General features: G+C 35.7%; 1 protein-coding gene across 5 annotated transcripts in view; it reads left to right on the top strand.

Moving 5' to 3' along the window:
• The window catches only part of Asns (asparagine synthetase (glutamine-hydrolyzing)), a 153,988-nt gene that overhangs the window by 54,126 nt on the left and 92,292 nt on the right, over positions 1 to 7,570 (top strand). The gene's annotated exons all lie outside the window — the stretch shown is intronic.

Raw genomic sequence — 7,570 nt, 5'->3', positions numbered from 1 at the left:
AAAAAAATAAAATACTTGGGAATCAACCTAACAAAAGAGGTGAAAGACTTATACAATGAAAACTACAGAACCCTAAAGAGAGAAATAGAAGAAGATCTTAGAAGATGGAAAAATATACCCTGTTCATGGATAGGCAGAACTAACATCATCAAAATGGCGATATTACCAAAAGTTCTCTATAGGTTTAATGCAATGCCAATCAAAATCCCAACGGCATTTCTTGTAGAAATAGAGAAAGCAATCATGAAATTCATATGGAAAAATAAAAGACCCAGAATAGCAAAAACAATGCTAAGCAGGAAGTGTGAATCAGGCGGTATAGCGATACCAGACTTCAAACTATACTACAGAGCAATAGTAACAAAAACAGCATGGTACTGGTATCAAAACAGGCGGGTGGACCAATGGTACAGAATAGAGGACACAGAAACCAATCCACAAAACTACAACTATCTTATATTTGATAAAGGGGCTAAAAGCATGCAATGGAGGAAGGATTGTATTTTAAATATAGTCAACCTTATGTTGTAAGTATCTTTATTTTAACCAATGAAAGTTCCTTTAGTATTCATTATTCTAGTTAGGAGACTATTAATTCCATTAACCCTTAAAAACCCATTTCTGAAATTCACTGAGAATATTAGCAGAATCCAGTGTTGGACCACATTTAAATGACAGGAACAGAGTAGTCACTTCTAAGATATGGGTTTTCCTATTAGAACATTGATGCTACTCTTGGAGTGGAACTTTCAATTTACATTTTAGCTGACTGCACCCGGATTGTAACTTAACCTAACTAGGATGATGATGATGATGATGATGATGATGATGATGATTTATCATCTTTAAAACATGACTTGTACATATGCTTCTGCTTTGGTTCCATTGGCTGGAACTTGGTAACATGACCATATCCAGCTTCCAGTGAGTCTGGGAAATGTAGCCTATATTCTAGGAAGTCAGGTGCCCAGCTATGATAGGTTGACTATCAAGCAAAAAGAGATGAATGGATACTTTGTGATCTCTAGAAGGTTTCCTATGCGGAGCAGGGACTCATCACAGTTGCTCAATACTTTCATTTGCGATGTAGCCAATAAGCCCTACTCCACCCTCATGCTAGGAAACTTTCCAGATATGAGAAATAGTCCCATGTCTTCCCTGAAATGGGTCAGGGTTGTGGCAACTGCTCAGTAGCTTAACTTTGCATTTTAACAAGATTGCCAAATGATCCCCCTATATAGAAGTATTATTTTTGGATCTTTCTATCTCTTCCCTCAAAATATACATACCTGATTCTGTGATTGGGGCCAAATCATTTCTCCCAGAAGAGTAACTTTGACCTAGAGTACAAGGGTAATTATGTGTGAGTTCATGAACAAATGGAACATTGTAGTACAGATAATAAGTAACTTAACCTTTCATGTAGACTAGGTTTTTTTTTTTTGTATCAGGAATTGAACTCAGGGTCACTTAACCACTGAGCCATGTTCTCAGCCCTATTTTGTATTTTATTTAAAGACAGGGTCTCACTGAGTTGCTTAGGATCTTGCCATTGCTGAGGCCGACTCTGAACTCTCGATCCCCCGTCTCAGCCTCCCCAGCTGTTGCTGTTAGAGGCATGCGCCACCGTGCCCGGCCCCTTAGATTAGCTTTTTATCTTATATAAAAAACAATTAATGTATTTTAGAGTATATGATAAGAAATAATCAGAGAATATGTTAAAGGTAGATCTTGAAGGATGGAATTCTGGATAATATTTTTTTCCTAAACTTAACATATTTTTCAAAATTTCTTTTATGAACACAGACTTTTTAAAAAATGGGAAAAAATCAATATGATTACAAATTTGTTTTAGCTTTATAAATCATATATGAATAAAAAATAAATCTCTAACTGGTCTGGGAAGGAACAGCAATGACACAGGATAGTTATGAATCCACCCAAGAAAAGCTTCTGCAGTTGCCAAAATAAACTGCTTATTCACAGGAAATAGGCTGTGCTTGTTTCAGAATTTACTCTTAATTGCTTACTTTTGCAATTCAAAAAATTTAATGTTATTTCCAAACTTTGTCTGAAAAGTATTTTCATATTGAAACTTGGCACAAAATTTTAATAAAATTTTCTTCTGGTAATTGAAATGATTCAATTCAACCCACAACTGTTGGACAGCAGAAGGTTACATAGCTCTGAATCTACTTTATTCACTTTGTAGGGAACAAACAAAGGAATTAAAGGACATAATGTCTGTATTTGGGAATTCATTTTGTACAACTATGGTAAAAGTAATTTATAACTCTCTTTCAAATTTATAGTTTATTTAAGTGTGTTTAAATATTTTTATAATTCTATACACTCTTTCTATAACCCATGATATAGTTGATTAGAAAGAAGAAGAAACTCGAGCTTCAAAGGTCATGATGCAAACAGCAGAACTCATTTCACAATGACAACATGGAAACACATTGAAGGACACTGGGTCTTTCACCCACTGATTCTGGAAAAAAGAGGAAGAAGGACAAGAGGAAGGGAATGCAGGAAGCATTAGGTTTCCCTAATCAGTTGTTGGCAGGAACTCTTACAGGAGAGCTTGCAAAGGAAATCTTGACTCTTGCACCAAGTTTTCTATGGAAGAAATTTTAACTCTAGTAGCCGGAATTCATTAGGCACACTAAAAGCAGTCAATGATCAGTGAGGAACATTTCACATTCTGTCAGAGAACTTGTAAAAAATACCTTCTGCTAATTCTCTGATGATTTGTGTACTGATTGATGGGATGTCAATATTTATGCATAGTTTTATTAATAAAGAATTATTTCCCTTTTAAAAACAAAAACTGGGAAATTAAAATAATAAAGTTATAGCATTTATTTATTTATTGTAAAAACTGGAAACCTGTCCAATCTAGCTTAGTTAGAATGATTTATGTGATAGCCATATATAACAGAATTCTATGCACTTGAGCCTCACACAGATTAGAAAGCTATTCAGAACCGAGATAAATCCTCTCTCTCCTTCTCACTTAATCCCAGCTTCCCCCACCACATATATACCATTTTAATCTCTCTGAAGATTATTTTTCATTTGTTTAATTGTCATCTTACAAATAACTTCCTCAACCACTAAGTTGACATCACTTTTCTATTCCAATTCTCACACCTGAGCAGTAACAATTTCTATATTTTATAATTTGGATTAATTATGGAGGAAATCTGATTGTTATAATCATCTGTTCTAGTTAAGCCATACAATGAAGGTCTCTGATCAACCAATGGATTGGCTACCCATTAGGGATAGATATCTGGCTTCATCAGCCATGCATGGGAAAGGAGAGGTGGCATGTGATGTGCTAGGTGGCCAGTTCTTCTGGGCATTCCCTTCCTTCAGATAAAATCAAAGAAATACATAATCATGGTTGGCCTTGACAAACCCAAATCTATATGGTTAAGTTATAGAAAACAACACATGAAAATAATTATATCATTTTACTAAGTGGCCCTGTGAGTAGTATGATAAGAAGTACCAAGGGGTGAAAATCCAAGTGACCCGAGAAAGCTTTTGACAATATGGAATGTTGAAAAAAGCTGAAGATATCGAAATTGTCACATACACTTAAAAAAATCTGTTAAAAAATGTTTTTTTTCCTCCAGTAATAAATTATAAATTAAAATGAACTTTAAATTGTATAAATATTTTTGGTTCAAGATGGCTAATGAAGCACATGCACAGGAAAAAATATATAAAGAGTAAAATTTAGGGGCTGCGGATGTGGCTCAAGCGGTAGCGCGCTGGCCTGGCATGCGTGCGGCCTGGGTTCGATCCTCAGCACCACATACAAACAAAGATGGTGTGTCTGCCAATAACTAAAAATAAATATTAAAAAATTCTCTCTCTCAAAAAAAAAAAAAAGAGAGTGGAAATGCACATCATTAAAAAAAAGAATAAAATTTAAAATAATAAAGAAGAATGAAAGGGATAATTTGTAGGCAAGAAATTTTAATTATTTTTTGGAAGCTTGACAATGATGGAGCAAGTCAGAGAAAGCCATAGCTAAGGGGATGCCATGGAGCTGACTAAGAAGGTCCCTAGAGAGGCTCTAGACTTGACATAGCTTGTACAGTGGGAGATGGACCTCAGAAATTGGACTGAAAGGACTTGTAGACAGTCATTGTGTTTAGTCATCTTTCCATCACTGAAAAATTATTGAGATAAGCCAAAGGAGAAAAGGTTTATCCTGTCTCACAGTTTCAAGGGTTTCAGACCAGGGCTGCTTGGCCTTATTGCTTTGGGCCTGTGGTAGCATAGTACATGGTAGAGGGCCTACTTGATAGAAGAGGCATCCAGACTGCAGAGAAAGAGAAGGGTCAGGGTCCCAGAATCCCTTTCAAGGGTGTGTCTGGAAGGACTTCACTTCCTTCCGCTAGGCTCCGCCTCCTGAAGGTTCCACCTCCTCCCAGTAGCACCACAGGCTGGAAGCCAGGCCTTCAATACACGGGGCTTTGGGGGATGTTCCAGATCCAAACCCTAATAGTCATTTACTCCAGGCCCCAAATTGGAGGGTTTAAATAATTTTTAAAAACTGCCTAGAAAATTATAGGGCAGATGACAAGGGAAAATACTTCCATTGTAAATAAATACCTCTTAATTCTGTCAGTTGAGGGTTCCCAGAGTTCAAGCCGGCTCATGCCTGTGCACATTCTACTGAAGCCTGTCACTAACAAGCCCTCCTCTCATCTCCCAGAAAGTCTTTGTAAACCTTTTTTAATTTTAGCATAATTTTAGATTTACAGAAAGGTTGTAAGAAATGTACAAATATTTCTATGTACAGTAAACTCAAGTTCCTGAAATATTATCATTTTAACATTTCTCTCTCTCTGTTCCATAAATAGACAGGAGATGGTGTTTTTCTTAGTGTATATCTCATCAAGAAACACATGATGGTAATCTGTTCATTATTGTCTCATTCTTTTTTGGGGGGTGGTGGGTACTTGGAATTGAACTCAGGGGTACTTGGCCACTGAGCCACATTCCCGACCCTATTTTGTATTTTATTTAAAGATGGGGTCTCATGAGTTGCTTAGCACCTCCATTTTGCAGAGGCTGGCTTGAACAGGTGATCCTCCTGCCGCAGCCTCCCAAGCCGCTGGTATTACAGGTATGCGCCACCGTGCCTGGCATTATTGCCTCGTTCTTTTTTTTTTTTAATTTTTTATTTGTTTTAATTAGTTATGCATGACAGTAGAATGCATTTATGCACTTTGATATATTATACATAGATGAAATATAATTTCTCATTTTTCTAAGTGTACATGTTGCAGAATCATATTGGTCATTCAGTCTCATATATACATACAGTAATAATGTCTGTTTCATTCTACTATCTTTCCTATCCTCACATCCCCTCCCTTTCCCTCCCATCACTTCCTTCTACCTAATATAAGGTAATGAATGATATTCTTCCCTAGTGCCCGCCCCCCTTATTGTGAATTAGTATCCATTATTAGAGAAAACATTTGGCCTTTGGTTTTGTGGGACTGGCTTATTTTGCTTAGCATGATATTCTCCAACTCCAACCATTTACTGGCAAATGTCATACTTTTACTCTTCTTTAAAGCTGAGTAATATTCCGTTGAGTATATATACCACATTTTCTTTATCCATTCATCTATTGAGGGACACCTGGGTTGGTTTCACAGTCTAGCTATTGTGAACTGAGCTGCTATAAACATTGATGTGGCTGAGTCACTATAGTATGATGATTTTAAGTCCTTTGGGTATAAACCATATTGTCTCATTCTTAATGTGAGCAACAACCAAGGATCACAAATTATCAGATGAAAATCTTCAATATGAGAAGGAAAACTCTTTTCACATAAAAAAAAAAACAGTATAACAGAAGAATTATACTTCAAAATAGGAGAGATTTTCCAATTGGTGACTTCTAAGATTTGGGAAGTTAATTATCACGTACATAACCAAGAAACATTATGCTATAAAAAGAAATACTCTTAGAAAATAAAATAAAATAATAATTACATAAATAAAAGATAAGGTTTCAAAGATGAAATCAACAACTTCACCTAGAAATATAACATGGCGGGGAGGATAATAGATGAAAGACATTGATCAGTATAGAATTCTGTTTACTGGATTTGACTATACATACCTTAGAAACATCACAAAATGATCTAAGGTAGACAAGATAAAAGTTTCTCATTTGATAAAATTAAAAGGAATTTCAAGGTATGAGATGACTTTCCATTTCTGCCATTTAACAAAAGGATTTCTACTTACATAGCCACCTGGTGGTCCAAGATGGCTATTGGAACTGGAGTCATAGTATCTAGATTCAAGCCAGAAAAAAAAAGTCAAGTCAGAAAGAGAAGTGGGGGGAAAGAAAGGCCTCTAAAGCTGTGGCAACTAGTTTTAAGCAGCTTTCCGAGCTTACACCTCATTCACTGAGGGAAGTATCCTTTATCTACACAGCAATATGACCAGATAAAAGGTCAGATTGTCTTACTAAGGCAGGGATTATTGCTATTCAGTTAGGCCAACGGCAGATTCTGCCATGTGGTTTAATATGCAACATAATTTCTTGAGCAGAAAGGAGATATAAATCATTAAATTAAAAAATGTCTAATAAATACCTATCAGGATACATGTTACATATATAGTCATAACAATATGAAATTTTAGCAATCTAGTTAAAAAGATAGTATAAATACAAAAAATGTTTAGCAAATATTTTAAAAGATGCTCAACTTATTTTTTTAAAAAACCAGATGACTATCAGTGAAAACAAAGATGAAATATTTTTCAGGATTTCAAGAGGTTTTGAGAGTTTTTCCTCATCAGCTGTTGGTATTAAGTATTAATGAATTCAATTTTGGAGGATGAAATTTTGGCAGCATTTATCAAAATATAAATATATTAATGTCTATTGATGTTGTATCAAATGATCACAAATTCAGCAGCTTTTAATGCTGTTAATAATATTAAAAGACACACAATAAATTTATTAAGTTCTATAGGTTAGAAGTCTGCTACTGGTCTTACCAGATTAAAATCAAAATACTATCAGGTCTGTGCATGCTCTATGATTTGTTTGTAGGATCTAGGATTTCTAGGCTGTAGAATCTATTTCCTGTTTAATGGCTACTGATTTAGAAGTCCACCTGCATTCTGGGGTTCATGGTCCCCTCCTCTGTCTTCAAGGCCAGCAGTGGTGGCTCGAGTTCCATACATGTTTCAATCTCCTGTTTCATTTCTGACCCAGTCAGCAAAGGTCCTCCTCTTTCAAGGGCTCATGTAATTAATTATGTGTGTGCACCCAGATAATCTGAGATAATCTCCTTATCTCAAGGTCATCAACCCAACCCTAATCATCTCTGTCAAATCCCTTTTGTTCTATAAAATAAAAAAATTCATCAATCCTAAGGATTAAGTCATGGACATCTCTGAAGGGGAGCATTATTTTTCCTCCCACAGTAAGAAACACATTCCTTTTTACCCAGCAGTAACCACATAAACAGCTCATATACCTTAAAACCTGATGAGAGGGAGGGAGGGAGGG

Source organism: Marmota marmota, unplaced genomic scaffold (genome assembly GCF_001458135.2).
Source record: "Marmota marmota marmota unplaced genomic scaffold, marMar, whole genome shotgun sequence".
NCBI lineage: Eukaryota > Metazoa > Chordata > Mammalia > Rodentia > Sciuridae > Marmota > Marmota marmota.
This window is presented reverse-complemented; position numbering and strand designations above follow the sequence as displayed.